This window comes from Perca flavescens, chromosome 13 (genome assembly GCF_004354835.1).
Source record: "Perca flavescens isolate YP-PL-M2 chromosome 13, PFLA_1.0, whole genome shotgun sequence".
NCBI lineage: Eukaryota > Metazoa > Chordata > Actinopteri > Perciformes > Percidae > Perca > Perca flavescens.
The window spans coordinates 20,983,752-21,007,739 of NC_041343.1; the positions used below are offsets into that span (position 1 = coordinate 20,983,752).

The 23,988-nt window shown below is 38.9% G+C and overlaps 1 protein-coding gene and 1 long non-coding RNA gene across 3 annotated transcripts in view; both read right to left on the minus strand.

Annotated features, from left to right (window-relative positions):
- Positions 1-23,988, minus strand: part of kctd16b (potassium channel tetramerization domain containing 16b) — a 78,697-nt gene that overhangs the window by 35,855 nt on the left and 18,854 nt on the right. The gene's annotated exons all lie outside the window — the stretch shown is intronic.
- On the minus strand, positions 20,964-23,377 carry LOC114567157 (uncharacterized). The gene is made up of 3 exons (XR_003694130.1): positions 23,252-23,377; positions 22,212-22,253; positions 20,964-21,142 (listed from the first exon to the last, which is right to left on the minus strand). It is a non-coding gene; the product is annotated as an uncharacterized LOC114567157 (long non-coding RNA).

The window sequence follows — 23,988 nt, forward strand, 5'->3', positions numbered from 1 at the left end:
AATTTTGAGCAAAAAATATTATATATATTGTATTTTATCATCAACAACTTCAGGATGTTTTCGTTGCCTTAATCAAATCCTTACTAGCTACAGTTGAACTAATTCAAGATGTTAGCTTACATTTTCAAATAAAGAAGGGAATCAAGTCAAGTCAAAAAAGTGAAAATTGGGTTCTCAAATTTTTGCTTATATTCATGTAGCTCACTATCATATTCATGTCTCAATGCCTTTTTTTAGGAAAGAAATGAGCCCTTAAGGTCAAACTAAACAATAATGATTGCCCATTGTTAAGGTCCAGTAGAAGAATCAGAATACGGTGCTAAGTAAGAAGGTTTTATGCTTTGTCGTGTACAGTGGATGCAAATATCAGTTGGATCTAATTATAATAGGATTTTGTGGCAGTGAACTGTAATTTTATTACATGTTTTGAAACTAATATGAATAAAATGTAGAAAAAATATAAATATATCATAGCTTAGCATCTCGCTAGAGTTTTATGAAGAAGACGGGGCTTAACATTCACCATGTCTGGAATAATCCTGTAAAATAAGTTTAGAAGGGAGCTGGTGTTACTAAACTGTTTTTTACCACTCAGCATGGTGTATATTGTCTACTGTTGCGTATGACTCACACTGTTTTCTTTGCAAGGCTTGAAAACTGAGTTCCCCCCGGGACAATGTGAACATTCCGCATTGTGTATTTTGTAAGCTATTAGTATCATCTCTGTTTGTCACAGAATATTTTGATGTAGATGAGGAGTTTGGAGGCTGTAATTCAGACCAGTTAAGAAGCAAGATGAACCAAGATATGCCTTAATTTAAAAAATGATTGAAAGACATTTGCAATTATTAATTGGAAGAGTGCACTATCCCCTCCACTAAGTGACTCATTACAGAGGACTAAAAGAGCAGGCTATGTATGTTTTTGTTTTATGTTTTTTTTTTTTTTTTTTATTGCCCCAGCCAGTGCTGTTACAGTAGAGTGCCTTTCAAAGAGCGCTCATTAAGAATGCAAATAATGCTGGGTTCACTTCAGCAGCTAGACTTGCCTAAGAACAAGAAGGAGGGAGAGGAAGAGAGGTTTTCATATTCATTCAAAACAGGATGTGTGAGAGAGGGGAAAAGGAGTGGACAAGAGAAACAGACAGAAAAAATCATCCAGCAAATGAGAGCGGGAAAAAACGATGGAAATGGGGAAAAAGAGAGTGGGGCAGAGCTCCCCACACAGACTTTAACACACCGTTGAAATTGTTCATTTACAAAGGAAGTGGCTCAGAGGCAGAGCACAGATAGTGTGCTTTTGGAAACACAGTGGCACTAGTTTAAAATGCTCAAGGCAAATATTTTCCATTTAGATGCACTGTGTATTCATGTGCTTCGCCCAGTTGTCAGTTCTGTGATTCGAGCCACAGTTCACTCTACTGTGTGGTGCAGTATTTTCACTACATACAGTACACTCTTTCCTGGTCAAACACACACACACACACACACACACACACACACACACACTTTTATGATGAGTATAGGGTTTATTAGTGTTGCTGCAAATGGCGAATTAATCCTCAGATACTGACTTCCACACAGCCTCTTCGCCCACAGAAGCATTAGCTGATTTTAGTGGTCATCCCATTTTTCAGTCGCATGTTTGTCATCTTACCACATCAGCCAGATCAAACTGACCATAATCTGTTATTCCTTTTGTAGATAAGGGCAGTGCCTCTGTAGAAAACCTTTGTCATCTAATGCATGTAGGATTTGTACATTTCTAAGAAGACAATCAAATAATTTATAATTTTCTACTGGCCTCAGTCTCTTGTGGAATGATAACTCTTGTACCAGCTGGCATGTTGTATTAATTTCCATTTTATATACCTCCTTTTTCACATTATGGTTGCAGGAAGCACGAGTTCAGTGTACAAGCAGGTTAGACCCTGAACAGCACCATTGTATGATGTTAATGCGAATGACTGAAAAACATTTTTGTCACAGTGATTTCCTGCCACTATTGAACACCAAGTACAAGTCAACCTTTTAAGAAGTCTAGTGGGAAAACAGGGATGAATATGCAGAACTCCAGATGCAGTATGCAAAACAAACTATAGGTGAAACCTGTGAGAACCAAGATTCTAACTGCAGGTGGCCTTTAACAAACTGAATCTAAATCTATTTCATCAACATGGGTAGGAGGACAACACACTGTATGTATCCACAAGGACAGTCATTATCTTTATCAGCAGATGGAGGTTCCTAAGTTTTCTATCAGAGTTTCAAGCGCCAGAAAAAGCCTTGTAAGTGGACCTTAAATTAGGATGTTAATGTTTGTGTTTTTTCCCTCCACATGGTGAGGCATTGGTAGGTCCTTAAATTCAGGAAATTGAATGTACCAGCACTAATAGTGCGAATGACGCTTTTAGTGCAAGGAAGGGAATTACCATTCTAATTCTCTCATCACACCCATCTCTACCTCTCAATTACTATCTAGTGAACTCACTGGGTAATGTGCATGTGTAATGTGTATCACTAACCAATCTAGTGAAATGGTAGTTAACCTTCAGTAATCTTAGTAAATGTTATACGTCTATTTGCTGTCATTGCAGCAAAGCATTGCAGCAGAGTTTTTTTCTGACTGAGCTGCAGTTGCTATCACATATCAGCACTGAAGCATTATGGGATCATTCAATCATTTTGACAGGTAGACTAATTATAAAAAGATTGCCAGTCTTTATCAACCTCTACACTGCATTTCACAGGAAATCTGCTGGATTGATTTGAAGAACAGCATCCTGTTCTTTCAGTGAACTCAACATTCCAAAGTTTCTCACAAAGCGAGATAGTGTTGTGTGCTAATGTAAAAATCACTTCCAGCATGTTTACTGTTTATTGGGAAACCATCTTAATTCCAGGAAAACATCAGTCCTAACTGGCATTGCTGTTAATCTCACATATGTCAAATGTAAAAAAATAAATAAATAATAATAAATAATAAATCCTCCATATTTCACCCTTAAAATACTTTTTCATCTTCATTTTTACAAGTACAATTGCAAATAAAACCTTATTTCTTTATTAGAATATATTTACTTTCACTGCCTTGTTGTGCTAAAAACACGGTGAATGAGTCGTGTGTGTGTGTGTGTGTGTGTGTGTGTGTGTGTGTGTGTGTGTGTGTGTCTCTTAAAGGTTTAGGCCATTTATCAGAAAGTGGCCAAGCCCCAGATCAATGATGAGAACATTCAGGAAATGGAATGAGCTATTCCTTCACTGGGCTTCAACATGAAAATTGATTCTTGTGAGGCAACTACTGCTGGTTATAATGATGTGTTCAATGCAGTAAAGAAGTACAGGGAGTGTGTGTGTGTGTGTGTGTGTGTGTGTGTGTGTGTGTGAGTGAGTGAGTGTCTCTGTCTGGATAGAGCCGTGTGAAGGAGGCCATCGACTGGCTGCATAAGACTGAGTAAACCTGCCACTGTGATCCTGTCTCCCATGAGTCATCTTCTTGCTTACCTCTCCACAGCCCTGCCGAGAGCTGGGCCCTGAGCTCATCTCTAGACGGGCACACCGGGGGTACGGCCGCAAACACAGCCTCCACTGCTGGTACAACATCCTCCTTGACCCCAATATGCTGCCCTCAAGAAGCTATCAGGGGACCTGGGATGCGAGGTTGCAGTGATAATGCTAAGTGTTTAGATGTCACACCTGCAGGTTTTCTGGGGGTGACTCAATGAGCCATGCAGGTCTTTTTTCCATTTGTGTCTCCCTCTGTCTTTCTCACTTTTTGCAAAGTTTTAGCTCACTGTCTCACTTATTTCTTTTCCAGCTCTCTTCCTTCATATTTCTTCACTCTCCCTTTGTTCCTTCCTTTTCTCCTGCCTTGATGCTCACTTACTCCTTGCCAATGACTTACCAATGAGAGAGGCAAAATCTTTGGGGTTATTTTAGGAGGCACTTGACCTTCTTAATTTCCTGTTTTCTGGGGATGCAATTAGTGAGGAAAGGAATGAAGCAACAGCTAAGCATAACAAGAACACCATTCAACCAGCTGCCACTGCAAAGCTAGATATCAGTGTTTATGTAATTGGAACAGTGCGCCCTTTGTAATTGGCTTGCCTTCCACAGAATATTACAGGGAAATGGGAAAACTGACTAAAATACAAAGAGAACATAATCGGACTGTTCATAGTGATAATCTGTGTGTGTAATGCACAGTTGCACACAAAGTGATGCATTCAGATGCCTCTGCATGTATGTTTATGTGCACACAATAACAAACACAGCAGTCCTTTATTTGGGTGTTCACGGCATACAAGCATACAGTAAGCTTTGATATTACTTACAGCGTACAAGCAGACATAAATGGGTCAAAGAGCAGTTGGAAGATTGCCAAAAATAAACAATACCACCTGAAGTTCCTTCCCTGTGTTGTACCAGACGCCTCAGCTCACCTCCTGTGCTTCACCTTTGCGCTCCATAGATGAAAGGAGCTGCTGACTCCTTTGGCATGCATTAGCATTCAGACACCCACCTTCCACCTTATCTGCTGTCAAAACAGCCACCTCTAACTTCCACAGAGAAACACTTTGACCACACATCAATGACAAGCCTCCTTTTCATTGGCCTAAACAAGCTTGGTGCATGTCAAAACCATGGACAGCGGAAGACCCAGGAGCTGGAGAAAAAAAAGGATTGGGGAATGTGCCTCTGTAGAGAGAGCCAGACAAACACACAGAGAAAGAGAGAGAGAGAGAGCAGTGAATGTGTCTGACATTTCTAGTGCTGATATTTTGCTATATGAGGAGACCTACACGAAATGGAATTGAAGAAGCCTCCATTCCTCCTCCCTGCACCCACACATCCGTAGCTAACATTTGGTTGTGGCATCTTTGAAATGGCTTGCGTGGACCAATACAGCACGCAGGGTGGTGAGGACTTGTCATAGTGGCTCTGAAACCCAGAGCAAGAAAGCGAGAAAGAGAAATTGTGCGAGACAGAGGAGAGAGAGTGAGAGACGAAATAAGACAAAGAGACAGCTTAAGTGATGGCAGAACAATTGCAAGGGTCTAAGGGCTTGTCATGATGAAACACACATCTTGTGTCACCGCAGGGGGCAGTACCAGGGCTGTAACATTTGCATCCCTGCTATTGGTAGACACTACATGGTTTAGGGGAAAAGCCTGGAAAGTACTTGGACACTGTGTTACTACAACATGCCCAACAGTGGAACGCAATGCTTTTATGTGAAAGTAAGTGGTCCTGTCTTTCAATATCTGCTGAAAAACCATGTTATGATGTTGCACAAAGAGAAAATATAACCACACGCCGTGCACATTTGCCCCCACTGTTTATTTCATCTATCTCATTTAAATTGAGGTGCTCTGTGTTAGTAAAATACTGACATTTACATTTAAATTGATTGATGGTTGTCAGATAGTATTGCAGAAAGTATTGTACTTCCATGTACTTAAGGGAGCCCTGAAAGGCAGATTAAAAAAGAGTGGAGCAGAAGCTGAGATATCCTGACTCATCGTCTCTAGTGTGGTTCAAGCTCCAAAAACATTCAAGCCTACGCTTCCCATAATGCAACTGAAACGCATATTTTTGTTAAAGATGGTTAAAAGCCACATCTTTCAAACTTCACACCCCCAGTTTGTAACACAGACATTACGCTATTATTTTGTAATTTGCCAAGATAACTCTGGTCATATTCTCTCAGACTTGATGAATCTCCCTCCAGAGCCACAAAAAAAACATTATGTTTTCACATGCTGAGCAGTATGAACAATGTTGAGTAGACACATTTTGATGTGTAAAATCAGCAGAATTCCCCCTTAAGAAACCAGACCGATTGTCCCTTAGAGAAGCAATAGCCAATTACAGCCATGGATCTCTTTGTTTCATTGCTGCAGAAAGTTTTCTTTGTGGCCCATCCATTAATTACTATGCAAGTGTTTGCTGCTGCATCTGTATCTACAACAAACTGATTAAATAGGAGATGCTCAGACATCACTTGTGTGCCTCTCCAAGAATATTCATGACAGCTGGAAGTTATACTGCGAGAACACCAGGACAGGGGGCTTGTGTTCTATGACCGCAGTCCTCTGAGGTTTTAGCTTACGGTCCAAATTGAGTAAATGTGTAACACTCTTGGAAGTCAGACTCATGAAGACACACCAGGGTAACGTGACAACATGCTCACTAAATATGAAGCAAATAATAAAGATAACTTGAATGCAGAATTTATGCTGATGCCCCTTTACCTGTTTTATGTCAGTTGGTGCTCAGCTGTCTGACTCTATCAACTCAGCAAACTGCTGACAGTTATCAATGGGTACAGCATGAACTTGCCCTAGCTTATGAACCCTTGCTTTCTAAAGTTACCACCCTCGCTTCTCTTCATTTCTGCCCTCCCTCCTGCTCTGCCTATACAGTATATGTGTTGTATCAGCAGAGTAAATATGCCGGCGGTGATTGAAAGTTTAAAGGTCATCCACAGTCCTTGCAGAGACAAGGTGGGGGTGATGGTAGAGGGCTTAATGTCATTCCAAGTCTGGACAGTGTAGCCAGTGCATGGCCAGAGGCGAGGTCACAAGGTCTGATGAAAACAAATCCATCACTTTGCTGCCCGGGTAACAGGCCAGAGAGCTAAAGGGCTACAGGGGTTGCAGAAGAGCTTTAGCTTACGGAGAGAAGAGGGAGGGATAGGCAGGGATGAATGGAGGGTGTGTGTGTGTGTGTGTGTGTGTGTGTGTGTGTGTGTGTGTGTGTGTGTCTGTCTGTCTGTCTGTCTGTCTGTCTGTCTGTCTGTGTGTGTCTGTCTGTGTCTGTGTCTGTCTGTCTATCTGTCTGTGTTGGAATGATGCTAAGCAAGGCTGAGCTAGCCAGAGAAGACAGCAGACTGAGGATGTTTAAAGTCAGGGATGAAGAGGGATGGAGATTATCACTGGCTGTCTGTGATCAGAGTTCTCTATGATCCACAATCTGGGATAACAAGGGAAAACATGACCAAAAACGCTCCACAACACTATTGAAACACACATCAAACATTGTCATAGTTGTACAGAAATACATTTATGTCTGTCAGAGATCAAAGAATATGGCACAGATTCGATGTCTGAGCTCAGGGTCTGACTGATAGTGGTTTACAGCACACTATTTAACGCTGCCAAGAGGTTTGGCGACATCCCAATAGCCATAGACAAACAATGGCTGTAGCCAGTGCAAAGCGATTCTTCTAGTGATTATGTGTAGAACAGCACTGTTTTGATGTTCAAGACACTAAACTCTTACAGTTGTCTACAAGCTGCATCTCTAAAGCTTGTGCACTGTAGATTACCTGGAGCTCTGATCTCGCTAGAGGGCGACTGGCTAATAGAGAACTTCTCAATAGTGATCATGAAGGTTTCACATTATCATTATTAAAGGAATATGACTCATTTAATGTACATCCCTTTGACCATTCTACCACCCCCCTTTGTTACTCTGCATATTGCTAGATGAAGCAGAAGTGCTTTACAAATCATGAAATGTGTGTTAGCAACAAATGAAAGAGAGAAGTATAAAGACGTGGCATTTCATGCTATCAGAGAGGTACATAAAAACATTGGGCGTTTCTCAATATCAAGAATGCAAACTACGGACTTGTGTTCTTGGGGAGAACGTTCTTGCTGGTTGTTCTTGGAAGAATTAACTTGCAAGTTCACAAGCAGAGAAAACTCTGTTAACAGTTTGAGACAATGCGTTCTTCCTGTTATTGCTCAACACCCCCAGCTCAGAGGCTACCTGCAAGGCTCCAAAATACCAGCTAGATATAAAAACCACAACAATATAACCACTTTGTATTAAAACAATCTCCGGACAAGAAAACCTCATAATGCTACAACTATTGCAATAATATTGAAAAATAAAACTAATTGAGCTTTAATTTTATTGTTTATGGTTTAGCTCAAACACCCCTTACTTATTCAAAAGAACGCGATCCCTACTATTATTAGCATATAAGTTTAAGTCAGTTTAAATTAAACAAATAAATAGGCATATGCACTGGTGTGTCCTATGTGTTCCTATTAGTGTTATGTGGAATTATCATTTCTATGTTATTGTAGTGCACTGTATATGCCCAGGGAGATGGAAATTAGAAATTCAAATTATAAAGGTTGGTGTCTCCCCTTTAGTCTACATAACATGTCATAGCATGTTGCACTTTATGTACTGTTCATTTATCATAAAGACTGAAACTCAACTTCTAATAAATCAGAAAACAAATACACCAAAAATATGAACTAACTACAAAATATAATGTAGGCTATAGCATATGGCATAATTTAAACAAGTCTCCCAAAAAGAAACGGGTGTATCTCATAGACTAATAATATACAGTCTGTATATCTCTCCTCTGCCTGCTGTGCTGTGTGTGTGTGTGTGTGTGTGTGTGTGTGTGTGTGTGTGTGTGTGTGTGTGTGTGTGTGTGTGTGTGTGCGCGTGTGTGTGTGTGCTTGTTGAGTTTAACTCCGAAAAGACAGTTAACACAGGTGTTGTGATATTTACACAAACGATCCGAAACGGCGAAATTACAGCGGGGGTCTCCGAGTGTGACTGTCTGAGCGCCGAGCAAGCGTCCCCGGCTGGCGGCCGCGTCATTTTATGGAGCTCCGAAAACTCCGAAAACTTTGGAGCAAATTGTCAATTCGGCAAAGATTTTCGCAAGACTGCCTATATTCGAAATATAAACCGTTAATTTCTCGCCTAAAATGTTCTCAGAAGTGAATTTAGTGATGAATAAGATGGCGAAAATTCTTAAAATTGTCCCGTTTTTGGGCTGTCTATGTGCTGGAAATCCAACCATCATTGAATGCCGAAATGAATGTTGGGATACAGGTGCTGCGAAGTTCATACAAGTTACCAACCGATGTATCCTCGGTAAATGGCCGTGTCAAGAATACATCCGGGAATTTTAACTGTTCTTGGCGAAATGCAAACTTGTGTATTGGGACAGTACTTTGGCAACACGAGATGACGTTTCACAGGGACACAAGAACACAAGTCAATAGAAGAACACATATTGGGAAACGCCCATTGATTATGTTTTTAACCTCACCTTTGCATACTGTGGTTTTACATCAGTACATTTAAGAATTACATTAAGGGTGCCTGGATTGGCTCAATGGGTAGAACAGGCGCACATGTACTGAGAGGTTTATGCCTTGACGCAGAGGTCTAGGGTTCGACTCTGACCTGTGATGATTTCCTGCATGTCTTCCCCTTCTCTCTCTCCTGTTTCTCACCTAGCTGTCCTGTCAACATTAAAGGCGGAAAAACCCAAAAAATAATCTAAAAAAAATAAATAAAGAATTACGTTAAGGGTGGCAAGGCCAAACTCTACATTTATACAGATTAAACAACAATTAATTTTATTCAGTCAAAAACAACCTGCGTAATCATGGATGTAGACCTTAACTTTCCCTTTAAAAACACAGTAACACTCACCACCAAATACTTAGTCACTCTGGGTGGAAAACATCTTCATTCTGATATCTGATTGGTCAAGAGTGCTGACTCCATCAAATCCCAAGAAGTTTAGCCAGACAGTGTAATTGCTAATCGTTCAAGCTTGAGACACACCTAACAAGGCGTGGCAGGCCGAGCGCCTTGAGTACACATCATTCTCTATAGCTTTCTGGCTATAGTGAAAGTGATAGACTGTCCCCTGAGACCAGAATAATGTACATCTTGCTGCAGCTTCTAATGGGCTAATGGGGTGAGTGTGGAAAAAGATGGAGAAAAGCCTCCACTCCGACTGATGCGGATAAGGAAAAAAACACAGAGAGACTGAGGTAGTGGTAGTGAGAAAAAAAGATGAAAGTGAGCGGGAGAAAATTGGAGAAAGAAAGAAATGGAGAAAGGGAGAAAGACAATGTGAGCGAGATGAAGTGACAAGGGTAAAAAAATGTAAAGATTTGGAAGGAAAAAAGTGAGATGCGCAGCAGTATTAGAGACAGTATAGTAGTAGTAAGATAGTGAGAGGTATAAGGAAATAAAGGGAGGGAGATAGATAGAGAGGCGAACAGTAATTATAAAGATAGAAGGCGGGTGAGGGAGACAGAAAAAGAGAGATGTGAAAGGAACTGAGATAGGGTGCTCGGGGAGAGAGAAACTGTGAAAGCGCTAAGAGGTTGAACGGAAAAGCCATTTAGAGCTCTAATCAGATTGCTATTGAATGTGCAGGAATTAGACTTTGGCCTCGAAGCCAGACACACTCGGCATCCAACACCCAAGTAGTACAGTAGGATCTGTGTCAGCCAGACAACACGGTGGCTAAGAACACCCCAGAAACCTGTGTGTGTGTGCATGTGTGCGTGTGTTGTGCGATGAGAACACTGCTGGGGAGATTAGCGGATTATATAAATTAGTTTAGAGTGTTTGTAATGCTTGTGTTGGAAAAGAGATATGAAGCTATTTGTGGAGTACATTGTTCTTAAATGTGCAGGAAATAAAGTAACATGGAATTTAATTAATTCATTGCTCAGTGTTATTAATATTACAAAAATGAGTCCTGTACAGTATGTATTTTTGTAAAAGACTAAATGAATATTCGCAATAGCAAATCATGTAAAGCAGACATCAGTTCGTTCTGCATTTTTTAGCTAATGCTTCTTGTGCACAGTTGATAAATAAAGTACTTGTTTCCATACAGTACACTATATTATTTTCCTGTTCTGTACCAGTAGCTGGCAGTGCTATTATTTTTGCTATGCCCTGTACTTGTTCTGTGTTTTCCTTGGCCGCACAATTTCTAGGCTGATGGCCCTTCCCATCATGTCCAATCTGTCTGAACCCCAGCCCAGGACGGGCCGCGCAGCAATCAGAATTATTTTTGACACAATTCACTGTCAGGGCAAATTGGTGCAGTGGGCTGAACTTGAGCATCATGGGTGATGGAGAAGGAGAAGGGTAATGAGGAGACGAACACAGTGGGAAAGAAGGGCAAAGAAGAAGAGACAGAGAGGATGATGGGGTAATAGAGAGCTGTAAAAGGGGTAGCGCAACTGGGTGTAGATAAGGACAGAAAACAAACCAAGAGAAAAAGGATGAAAGATAGAAGTGGCAGGGGAGAGGAAGACAGGGAGATGGATAGATGGAAGGCAAAAAGAGAAAGTTAACAGAAGTTAAATAACCACAAGTGAGTACGCTGCTTTGTTGATTCTTGTTAGCAGAATGAACTTGTTAGTCCTAAATCACTGAAGACAATTGGAGATGTTGACTCTTAGTTATACTCTTCTTCTTTGTATTATTGATGGAAATTGACTGACTGAAATGTTGGTACATATTGGTGTGTGTGTGTGTGTGTGTGTGTGCGTGCGTGTGTGCGTGCGTACGTGCGTGCGTGCGTGCGTGCGTGCATGTGTGGAGGAGTGGATGGTGTGGAATGAAGAGGCGATGTGCTATTCCTCAGCATGTGAGTGAATGTGGGAAGAGAAATACATCCAACTGATGAGCTCTGCAGTACATGCTCTAACTCTTCCTCTTTCTCTGTGCTCTCTCTTTCTCTCTCTTCTTCTGTCTGTGTGTAACCTGACTACTTTGATGTGCTTGAGACTGAGGAAAAAAACTTCAGCTCCTTCCAAAGGCCCCAAACAGGGGAAGAAACGTTTGAAGAGAGAAGACAAACTTGCCTAATGGTGTGTGGGTGAGTGGAACGCACAGATCTTGGCTTTGTAAAATAAATGTGGTGAAATCCATGATATCATTGTATTGCTCATCAAACTATTTTAATGTCATCAAAATGCTTGAATATTTAAATATTACAGTAAATGCCTCATCCCCACACACACACATTCTGACACAAAGATAGAAAGAAAGGTTTGAATGTTTAGAAACTACGAAGAGAGACAGCGCTTGAATATTTCAGCACCATGGAGAGAGACAGAGAGATAAAGGAGCTGTGCCCCAATTCCAAACTACAAAGTAATTTCAAATGGAGTTTAGAGTATGTAGTGCATTCACACTGGTATAACTGATGATGTTATTCCAGTGATGTCATCCATGACATAGCCCACTTCCCCGCAGACTCCAATGAATCCCATTATAAAGTCAGAAAAGTAGCATAAAACATTGACTGATTTCATAAATGTGGCAACATTCTTTATTACGAATTACTTTCAAAGGGAGGTAACTTGTTTAAAGTTGTTTCTTGCACTCTATAAATAATAAATTGAAGGAAACTAAAAGATGGAAAAATAATTACGTAGTACAATAACATCAAGCACTTATAAGTCAGTCATCAACAGAAATATTAGTCTTTATGTAAACTAGCGTGCCTGTTCGTCCAGTGTAGTATTTGGGCTGTGACACATATAAAAAAGGGCTTTTATTCTGATGCACAGACAGCACTTTACTTTCATAGTCAAGGGCCTAATCCCAAAGTGAGCCCTGAGGACTAAGGACTAAGGACTAAAGACTCACCGACTCATATAGGTAAAAATGGGATTGGGACAGCACTTCACGAGATCACATATTACCTTTGGCAACGTTTAATAACAAAGATGTTGCTGACACTTGCCGGTTTGGGAATTTTCATTTTGAGTTTGTAGCTTTCCACACGGCCAAGGCACAGGAGACGGCTGCCTGATTCCAAATTTTTTCAAACTCTTGTTTTACAAGCTGGACAACAGCTTGGTCTGTGTTCCGTGGTTGTGTGTCGTGCTGTTGTTTACCTTTGTAATTTCCGTATTTCCCTATGGTCTCCACGGTAAACGTCACAACGCTTTGAAATGTGGGTAATTCCCTTTGGTGAAGTCTGCATCGATGCAGACTCACGGAAAGGGCTCGGTGTGTACTCAAACCCTCACACCCTTTGAAATTCGACATTGGGACAACCAATTTCACGAGAACGCACACCAAAGTCTGTGAGTCCGGACTTTGGGATTGGGCCATTGTCTCATTTCAAATCAAATAGTCTGGAGTACAAAGCTAACATGACAGAAAATGTGTCACTATCCTTGATGTGAATGTCATTGACTATAAAACCAGCATTAGACATGTTTGTAAAAAAATTCTTATTATTAGCAATGACCATATGTGCATGTCTAGTTTACCAAAACAATAGATCTTATTTATTTATTTAATGAAGCAATGATGCATTGTGGTCTTTATGGGAGCTTCTGTCTCATTGTTTTCCACTATTAAAATAAATAAACAAAGAAGAATTGCTTTCTCTCGAAGCCTCCTCTTTATTTGGCTGGTTGTTAAATATTCTCTTTCCAGTGATTTAGTGCAGTTTTCAGATCTGTCCCTCTGAAGTACATGAGCCGGTGGTAACTTAAAGTTTAATGTTATGCCAGGTCGCATATGTCAGGGAACAAATTAATTTGCTTGTCCCTCTGGGGAGTGAGTGCACTCTCCTGCTTTTCAGGTCAGCTTTATGTTTACTATGTCATCCTCCTGTCCCCTTTTCCTTACCAGACATATGCTTGGAGGCTGCAACCCAAAGAATACTGAACTGTCACTGAGGAATGCTCTGCCTAATCTGCATCCCTGTCAATCAAAATGGGACTCTAGGCCCTGACAACCCATCCTGGTAACTTACCTTGGCAACTCGCCACGCCAACTTACCCCAGAATCTAACTGTAGCCTTAAAAAGGTTGAAATTAGTATGGCATCACAGTGACCTACGATCCGTGAACATTACACGAGGAGCATAACAGGAAATCCTGAGGGGCTTTCTCCTCTGTATCTGTTTCTTTGTTTCAGTAAAAAAGTATCAAAGTATCAAATATACTATTTGTTGTAGATGTGGAGCACCAAGAAGCACATTAAAAACCTATGCTAAGTATTTTTTTTTCTTAAGCATGCTGAATTTAAATAATTTATCAGCAGCAGCAAAAATCCAAAGGATGCTTTGGGAGCCCGACTTCGTCATCATCTTTTTGCTTCTAGACCTGAAGTTAACTACATTCATATAGTAGAGTACAGGTCCTGAGTACAAATTCTAAAGATCCATACTGTAAAATGTGAGATTTTCATGTCTTTTTTTATTATAAAGCAGGTCGAGGTGCTATATAAATACTGTGAAAGTATCAAAACACTCAAGCCACAGAAAAATGCACACAGTCCATATTTATGAACTTTGCATTTAAACAATCCGTCAGATCTTCTGTACGGTTGTGATGTCACAACTATAGAATGTATAGGTAGATAGTGCCACTAAAGTCATTCCCCGACTGCAATGACGGTGCAGAGGGCCGAGAGCACAGATGCGGAAGACCTGGAAACACTTCAATCAGAGCAGAGTGGGCTTTTTCAGGAGAGGGGCTTAAAGAGAAAGACGCTAAAATGGAGCGTTTCAGACAGAGGGTGAATACAGGAATACATTCAGACATTAAAGCAGGTAAACATGTTTTACTAGAAACCCAAAATACAAGTATGGACCTGAAAATGAACAAATTGTATATTGTGTTTACATTTTGTGAATCTTTCTACGTCTACATTATTACATTTCAGAAGGCTAATATTGTATAATTTATTCCATTACATTAATCTGACAGCCTCAGTTTCAATAGTTTAGAATGAGTAGTTGAATTCATTTTAATGGTAATCCATATACTTATACATATTTAATATATTTAGCTTTATTTTTTCAATGTCGCTTTATTATTTTAGGTCATTAGCGCTTCTAATGACCACTGGGGTAATGCTGCTTGTACAGAAGATGTCCATTACTTCTTCCACCACTTCCTACCATTTATTAAAACAGAAATTGTTGACCAATACAGAATGAAAGGTATAGACATCAGTCCTACTGTCTGGCTGTTTTATAGATGCAGTTTATCAGGACATGGCTCATTAGCAAATGTGTTGTCACCACCACCACGTCTGTTGACTTGATCAAATTCTCCCACAGCCAGCAAGGAAAGGATATGTAAGCTCATTCGTCTATATTCTAATATAGCACACATTCAATTTTTAAAAACTCCTTCTGTGCAGAGCGAAGCAAACACATTTCAAGACATGCTATATATCAAATTAAGCTTCAAAGCCTCAAACAGTCTTTCAAGTCCATGTCTTATCAAGTTTCATAATTCAGAGTTTTATAAATAGGAGTCAAAACAAAAAAGGTTTACTGTTGTCTGAGTGAAAGTGGAGGTGACTGGTCTTGGACTATTCTTTGATCATAGTTACACCCACCAAGTTGATTTTTATAGTTTGTTTTAGCTATAGGTGTAGCCTATTGCTCCACGGCACCTTGAGTGTACCGTTACCCCCCATCTAACCTTTAGATGGGTGACAGTAACGGTAACGGTAACGGTACACTCAAGGTGCCGTTGAGCAAGGCACATAGCCTTCAATTGCTCTAGTTATACTGCTCAGTAACAAGTTGTTGTAAAAAGGATGCTTGAGGAGAAAAAAATAGATAGATAGATTTACGTGGATGACATTTTCCCATTCAAAACAGCAAATTTTGCCAAAGAATGACAAAGTTTGCAGGTATGTATAGTGATTGTGACAACCTGTTGAATGTAGGTTTTATATTCATTTAGCTCTGTTTTATTCTCTACAAACTCCTGAGGGTCATATACAGCTCTTTGTTTGCTAAATGTTCCATTATATTCACCAGCTAGTTGCTAATTTTGCTCCTCTGCTGTTCGGTGCTGTAGCTTAAAGTGGGTTAATCAGAGCGTTTTTGCTTAAAACAGCTGCCTGATGCTGATAGAAAGCTGTGATGAGAGCCGTGGGAGTGAATCAAAACACTTAAGTTGCGGTCTGTAAAACAACATGAATGAGTTGAAAGACACTTCAAAGATTTGCATAGCTAAGGGGAACTGCAGAGTCAGCTGATTAGTCTTTGTGGGTTCTTCACTATGAGCAACAACTTCTAATGACACATAGTTATTTGTCCCATTGTAAATAGAGTTTAAAAATGAAATACCAAACTCTAAAAACTTTGAAATCTCTGTGGTACAATATCATTGTGACTATTTTATCTTCACTAAATCTGCTCTTCGTCACCTCGTACTAATCTTAAAGCCACTGGCATTGCATATTTCCTTTGTGATGGTCAGAAGGTGATTCATAGCTATAAGGGCACAAGACATTTTCTAACTGGTGATATTCTGTGCTGATAAATGTATGATGTCGACAAACAATTGGCGTAGTTAATAGGCTGACTCAGTTATAGCCAAATCAAGTTGTGGTGTGTCTTAACTTCTGAGGCAACGACTTTTTTTCATGTATGGGTTGGTTATGTCTTTTATGCAACAACAGACTCAAAGACTGCTCTGATGAGACAATAAATAAATTAAGTATTAAGGTGTCACATTATTCATATCACACATGGAAATATATAAATATACATACATATATCTCATAGTTCGGTATACTACAAATTGCTTAAATTACTGCTGTTTTGCAGATTACGCATATTGTTCTTTCGTGTTTTTCCTGACTATTTTTGTCAGTGTAGCCCCTGTCAGCAGAGCACTGGACCTCCCTTGCTAAGGGAGATGCTAATTTTTTGGGGAAATTTATATTGGTCTGTACTTTAAAAAATTTCATGCCTGACAAACTGCACCTTTAAGAGAGCTTGAGCTGCTGCAGACATTTTCACTTTTTTCCTTAAAACACGGTGACAGGGTGACAGCATGGTTAGACTGCCCTTTAACAGAAAGCCTCATGTTCTGTCCAACTACCTTTCATCGAGTGTAGTACTAGACTTAAACTGTGGTCCTCCAGTTACTTATTGAGGTCAGGCACACAGTCAGTGTTTATCCAATCATGTACTTACTGTAGATGCAAATTAGTTTGTCCATTAGTGGCAGTGGCTTGTGTAATTGTGTGCTTTTATGCAAATCAAGTCATGAAATTCATACGTTAAACCAACCTTTTAGTTCAGCGGGCGTCAAACAATCACTCAATGCAGAGGCGAGGACACGTACAATAATTACAGCTTGCATGTTTCTTGATAGCATAGACTGACTGAAGAGATAGGTTAACAGTAGGTTCACTGTGGTGAAACACTGCAAAACTGAAGCAACTCTTTAATTCATGAGACAAGCAGTGGATTTAATGGCCTACTTAATCAGTTGCCATCTCCATGTGAAGAAATGTGTTGATAAAAAGGGAAATGTATATATCAACAGTCAGAGTGCATAACAGCTTTCCATTTTATCGTAACAACTTACTGATTTCAGTTGTATGTTTTAGGATGAAGTATTGTACTATTTTGACAGAACTATCCAATCAAATATCCACTCTCAATCCAATATCTTGCAAGGGTATATCAAGTATACAAAACCTCAGATCAAACAGTTCACATAATCAATGAGAGCAGAACAGACTTTCCTATTCAAATAAATAATGAAGGATCTGGCACTATAAGGGATGGCAGTTTTATAATGTTTGCTGATGCTTATGTGTTTTTGTTACAAAAGACTGTACTATTGTATTATACAATCAATCTGCATTTTACCAAACTGTCTTAAAATATCAGTATTCAACTTACAGAGGCAAAGAGTTAATTAGCTTGAGTTTAGAAATATGACTGCTAATGACATTCCCAACATATGAAAGGGTCACTAACCATGTACTTTACTGGTATTTAGAATGCTTCAACACAATAAAGGCAGTTTCAGTGTTACAAAGGCATCTGCAGCTTTCCTGACACTTGATTAATAAACTATCAGCATGAATCCCTGCTGTTAACCTCCTGCAGCAGATGTTCACATTGGGCTCAGGAATTTGTTAACTTTGAACGTGTGCATGTGTGACTTGAGATCATTTCCTGCAGCCTTTATTTTGCAGTGCTTTTTTGACATTCTCAGATGTTGTCTCTACGTTTTAATATAAATAGTATTAGGCACTGCTAGTATAAAAGAGGGGCACAATTGCTAGCTGTAATTGTGTAATGACTGAATGAACACAAAGCTGAAGATTTTTAATCAATAAAATATTTTTGATGATAATTGTTTTTCTATAATCATGTAGCATTCATGTTAACATCATCACAATTAACATTCAGGAGTTAAAATATATCAAAAATAAGCAAAAACTTCTCCCTCAACAACTCTTTTCTAACAGTGCGCTTACTTTCGCACCAGGCATTCATTCTTTCTGTTCATTTGGATTCTGGGTTCCAAGCTGGGTGCTGCAAAATCAGAATGAAACATCCATACTATATATCTCTTTCACTGTATGCTATGAAGCTAAAGGTCCCCAGAGCACACCGACACATAAATTAAATTCAAAATCAAATTCCATTTGGGACCAGACATTTCCTGGAGCCATCACCACTGGTATCATAATGTACAAAAGACACGAAGTACGTTTCAACCAGAACAATCAAGACTTCAAAGGCCCCCACCCTGAAAGCGACTGTGAAAAATTATTTTCAGGCAAACTCCAAGGTAATGTCTCTGGGAGGTTCCATACTGAAGAGTTTCTTTTGGATGCTATCAGGCTGCCTTAAAACGAACACTGGTGAAAACAAGACTCATCAATTGCTTATTTTTATCTTGCCTTTTTCACAATGTCCTACTGGATCCCTGATCATGTGGTGTACCCTCTGACAATAAAAACTAGAGGAACATTTTGAATCTCCAAGTGGCTTTTTAGATCAGTGCATTGATTAAGTTGTACTTTTCAAACTTTGTGACTCTCTCAACTGTAAATCTAGATAAGATGTGACATTTGTTATTATTATGTCTCTCAGGTTAGTGTAATATTTGAGAAAATAGATGGATTTTGTGTACATCCTGATAAATATGATAAACAGACTGCTTTTATATTGACTGCATTTATAATAGAAGCCGGGGATCAATCCACAAACCAGATGATTAATGTACGACCAGTCTACCTGCTGAGCCACAGATGCACCACTTATATATACATTGAATAGACCAGTGATTCTCAAAGTGGGGTCTATGGCGCTCTACCATGGGGTCCATGAAAAGTTGATCAGATTCATCAATTTAAATTATCATGATATAAAATCTTCAAAAGGTTTCATAGTGAAACAAATATTACATTTTCTATCATAAAATGATAATAATAATAATAATAAAATAAATCTTATAACTTCTTATTTATAATAAACAGAATCTGCATTATATTTAGCCTGTGTACGCACTAAGGGACCTATTTTAACGATCTGAAACGCAAGTCTAAAATGGGTTGGTCTGAAGTATCCCAGGTGAAAGAAAATTCTATTAAAAATATAGTTTAATAAAGTGTACTAAGTATATTTTCTAAATTTTGTACTATTTTCGTCAAATCCAAGTATAGTTAAGTGTATTCAATTATGTATTAACTTCAACTTAACATCTATTTGACTACACTTCAAGTGTAAATGGTATACTAAAATGGAACAACTTTTTTTAAACTTCAAGTGCACTAAAATACACTAATGAAAATCAAGATTCATGAGCAATTAAGCACACTTACAGTACAATTGCATTGTATTGCCATTCTCATTGAAATACACTTAAAAAGGCACTGCAGCGCAACTTACAATTGCATTTAAGTATATTTTGTTCATACTGCTATCATACTTATAATTACTATAAACTATGTTAATTTAGTATGCCTCTGTGATATTTCAAGTGATCTACAAATGCACTTCATAACTATATTTAGTGCTTTTAAAGTGTCCCACTATGACAATAATGTGTTTGAAATGAAGTTCAATTACAACCTAAACATCATAAACACGTACTTTCAGTGCAATGTTATTATAGTGTAAGGTAGAAACAAATTGTTTGAAGTATATTTCATCTGTACTTTTATCCCCATTTTGTTATACTTAAGCATTAATGTTGCTATTACACTACAAGTGTATTATATTACAATTCAGTTCAAGTGCATTACATCAACAGATTATAAATTGCATTTCAGAAAAGGATCTTTATTATTGACACAAAAGTAAAACACAAAAGCAGATATTGGCAAAAGCAGGACCAGAGGTGTCAATTCCAGGTCCAGAAAGTAAAAGTCCTGCCATGTGTTTATTCCACCAATGAACTCAGCCAGCTGATTTCACTACTAATTAGTGAAATCAGCTGCTAATTAGTAAAATCAGCTGGCTGAGTTCATTGGTGGAATAAACACATGGCAGGACTTTTACTTTCTGGACCTGGAATTGACACCTCTGAGCAGGACCCTTGAACAGTAAAGGCAGCGTCAAGAGAGAAAAAAAAAAAGAAAGAATATGAGCGATATCCGCCGTGCTCGGACATACGCCGCTGTGGACAATGTCTTCCAGTTCTAGTGTTAAAAATTCCTCAGAAATAAAAGTTTATTGATCTTTGAAAAAGTGTACCTGCATTATTATGCCATTATCATTATATTAGATGAAAATGGTCTCAGGACGACAAGATTATGGTTTATCACAATAATTTCTGGGGCAATTTATCGTCCAGCAAAACTTGTTATTGTGACAGGCCTACTCGCTTTATACTGGACCAATGTCGAAGATCGTTGTTCCCATCAGTAACAACAACAGAGGAACATAGGGTCCAAGTTGAAAAACCCGAAGTTACCCTTTAAATTGTGCACTCTGTTTTCAAAATAGTTTTTCAAATGACAAAATTTTTTAACCCTGTGTAAAAAAAAAAAAAAAAAAAAAAAATTCCATCTGGTATAGCAGTACCAAAGATGCCTGTTGGTCTTTAATGGAGTCTGTTTTCTAGAGAGAAAACTTTTGCTTGGTTTGCAAAAGGTTATTTCCATGCAGCTCCATGCAAATCCTGTCCAGTTAATTCAAACAAAAAAAAAACTAGTCCAAAGAGTACAGCCATACCAACAATGCCTTTAGGGACAACTACGCTGTTTGGTTGACAGCGCAGTCTCTCTGGCCCTTTCACTGGAAGAGCCTGTTTTTTAGAGCAAGTGCTTTGTTGGTAAGTTTCCCTCCATCAAGTTCCATGCAAATCTTTTGGATCAAAGGCAAGCAGGGTAGCTGAAGTTCAGGGCATACTGTACATTAGTCCAAACAGCGTAGCAACAGGTAATGCTACATTATAAAGATCTTGCAACATCTTGATGCCTTCAAGGACAATACCAATGTCCCCTGGTTCATCACTTGAAGCATGTTCTTTAAGAACATAAATCCCAGCACTGGTTTCTTCAGTGGCCTCGTTGATGGCGTCTTCATCCATGCCCTATTAAAAAGAAAAAGGCAGTCAATAAGACCAATCGAGAAACAAATACACAAGTATTAAATCATAAGGGAGTAGTAAGTAGGGCCAACGATTTTAGAAAATAATCTAATTGTGATTTTTTCCCACAAATATTGTGATTGCAATTTAATATGCAATAATTATTTAAGCTCTTTGTCTTCTGTATTATTCAACAAAGACAAGTAATACATCCTTGTATAGTATGAACACCACAAGATTAGATAGATTAAGATTATTTCCTGGAGGCCAGGCCTGTATGTGATGATGAAATTAGGTGATACATGAATTTATATGAATGACATTTTTATTTAACTACTTCAGTCACAGTAGTATATTGAGCACTGTCCAAGCCTGGTGTAAGCATTCATATGAAAGTCAGAAACAAATCACACAAACTAAAGTGCAGATTGCAAAAATATGTGGCTTTACCACACTTAGTAGTACTTAGATTATTTAATTATTATTAACTGTAATAAACATAAATAAACATGTGGATTGAATTGTTTTTTTTGAACACACTACACTTTGAAGTCAACTGGTGTGCACTGTCATATGGGTACATATTTCTCTAAGAATATTACAACATGGTTACTACAAAGGTACTAGCCTTGCTGTCAACTCCAAACACGTAGGAAAGAGATTGACAGTAAAGACAAAGAAAGATACAAATATGAAGATAAGTAAGAAAATAAATAGAGGAAAGGTTAAAACTGAGACAAAAAGATGAATATAGTAGGAGAAAGATGAAAAATAAGTAGACGTTGGGCCTTGCCGTTCTTGCCAATAAATTGTGGTATGTAAAATATAACCTATAACATTGCATAACCTTTCCACAATTCTAAAATCTTAATGTTTTTCAAAAAAAGAAATAACATTAAACAACCAGTTGGTGTTTTAAGTTTTCTGATACTGTTAAAGTTTAAATTGGCGATATCTGTGAGAGTAGGTCCATTTTCATTTGTAAACAATTGAGAAACAAATAAATGTTTCCATCTGTAACTTTCAATTATTTTAGGAAATATACAAAGAAAAAACAAATGACAGCACTTACCACTATAAAGAATTTGATTGTGTATGCTGTTCAAATAGGATCCTATGAAAGAAAACATTTAGAATCAGTGAGGTGAACCAAGCACATTGACTCAATAATTAAAAGACCACACAAAATAAAGCACACAACAAAGACACAAAGGTGGGCTAAAAATCCAGTTTGAGTCCGACCTTAAAAACGCTGCTTCATTTATATGAAAACTTAATGATTTATGGAAGGCTTCTTTAGTGTGCAGGAGTGGAGAGAGATTTAGGAAAATGACATGGTAAAAAAAAAAGAAAAGAGTTCCCATACACTGTGCTAACGTTAGTTGCCCCGATACATTTTCATGTCAGCAGCACCCTCCCGCATATAACACACACACACACACACACACACACACACACACACACACACACACACACACACACACACACACACACACACACACACACACACACACACACACACACACACACACACACACACACACACACACACACACACACACACACACACACACACACACACGGTCTGTAACTGAATAACCGACAGCTTTAGCTACAACACTCGTTCGTTCTTACCCGACGTTACATTGAACTTGTAAGCCTGTGGTCTTAGCTAGCTAACCTTAGCTATTAGCAAACCAACATATAACGTTATGCCCAAACAACTCGACGGACCTTTTTTTTTGTTACATAAAACGTAACAAAAAAAACGTTACAACAGCATCAATGTAATCTAAATGTTGCGAACTAAACCCGACCACTTAACACTCATTCTTATGAGGCTGACTGGTTCCTCTTCACCGGCTGTCATTAACATTACGTTAGCTACATTGAAATACCGTTGTTAGGCGCAGGACCGTCAGGGGGAGAAACACAATTATTAATGCTAAACTAAGTAGTTACTAGTTAGTGATGGTATTAGCAAACTTAGTTACAAGAAAACCGATATATTTATAGAATGCACAAACAAGTGAACGGACTTTTGTTAGCGTTACATGCAGTACAAAAACATTATGAACATGAACAAAATCATTTTGATTGATGTTAACTTACTTTTTCGTGAAGGAGACAACACATGGCTGCTGTAGAATTAATCCTGCACGCAGCCAACACATACTCAACATTCTTCTTGTTTTGGCGATGTCCTTGTTGAAACAGTTTGCCTGTGTTGGCAGCATAGACAGTATATAAACGGTTGGTGTCAGTGCCCGGGAAGTGCCACCTATCGCTACACTTCCTGGCGCCATTTGATTCAAATATACCATTTCCGGTAGTGACCAAACTTAATGCAACGGACTTTGATACGTTTTATTCCACTTTGTTTAAACGGCGAAGTTCACCTCGTTCACCTGTTTGGAGCTGACTGGTGAATGTGACGCGCGTATAGGCCTCACTGTGGATGACTTGTTTTCATGTCATTGGATTACGGCAAAATACTGATCTTTTTTCTTAACGTGTCTTAACGTTTTATGGTGCGATTGCGCTTGGTTTCTGCGTTTGGAGAGGCATCTCAACAGACTGGAGGTCCAACACTGATTGTTCACTGTTAACCTACATGTTAGTTGAATTTAAGTGTCGGGGCATTCTGCCACCGTCTGTCTATTGTCCTCCAACACAGCCGTGCCCACGGGCGTCAGTTTGGTTTGAAATGTGCTGGGGACAGAGACGCATTCGGATGTACATTTCCAGAAGTGCTGGGTACAATGACGCATACGTTTTTTTCTCTTTCGCGCAGGTCAGGTTTAATGTACGTATACAATGACCAATGATTACCAAATTTCTCTCTAATA